Below are 960 nucleotides of genomic sequence, written 5' to 3' on the forward strand. Positions count from 1 at the left end.
AGTTCTAATAAGGAAGAGGTCCGTTTCTCAACCATCGCTTAGGACAGCTACTACCATGTCATCCAGAGGGAATTTAACAATGGTAACAAATTTTAACAGCTATCCAAATCTCATCAGGATCTTCCATAGGGCCACTATATTGATTGAATCAAAGATCAATGAAAGCCGTGTAAAGATCTCGGCGTTCTTTTCCTAAAACTATCTGGCAAAAATATATATATATTTATCGTACTTCCGAGTGCTCTGAAACCACTTTGGGACCGAGAGAGAATCTCTACAGTGAGAAAAGTGAGTCTATTGGAGTGAATATGGGCAAGGATCTTCCCAGCTTTGGACAGGAATGCAATACCATGATAACTGCTGCAATCCGACCCATCTCCTTTCTTGAATATGGTAACAATTCTGGCATCTCTCAATTCACTGGGAATCTGGTTTGTGTTTCTAATTTTCAGAATAACAACAGATAATTGGCGAGACTTTCTTTCCATCTTGCTTATAAATTTCAGCTGATACTCCATTAGGACCACATGCTTTGCTGTTTTTCATCTGCTTAATGGCTTTCAAGGCCACTTGGCAAGTTGGTTCATCTGCAGGGTAGTCCTTAATAGGGTGTTGGTGAATGGCTTTGATGGTGGTGTCTGCAATGTTTGAATCTTGGTTCAAGAGCTCTTGAAAGTGCTTTCAAGCACTTGATATTGAAACTCTTCCTTGATAGCTTCTTGTTTACATAATTTTGGGGCAATGCAAATAGATATGATAGACTGTATCAGACAATGATCCATCCAGCAGTCATCTGCACTGGTCATAGCTCTGGTGATACAGACGTTATCATGGGCCTGGACAAACACTACGATGCAACCAATCAGTGTCAGAGCAAAATTTTGATTAGATGCTGCCAACACAGAAGATTGAGACTGACATGCATATTGGACTCTGTGAGTGGAAAGTTCCAAGGCTCAC

This window comes from Crocodylus porosus, unplaced genomic scaffold (genome assembly GCF_001723895.1).
Source record: "Crocodylus porosus isolate Cpor-Errol unplaced genomic scaffold, CroPor_comp1, whole genome shotgun sequence".
NCBI lineage: Eukaryota > Metazoa > Chordata > Crocodylia > Crocodylidae > Crocodylus > Crocodylus porosus.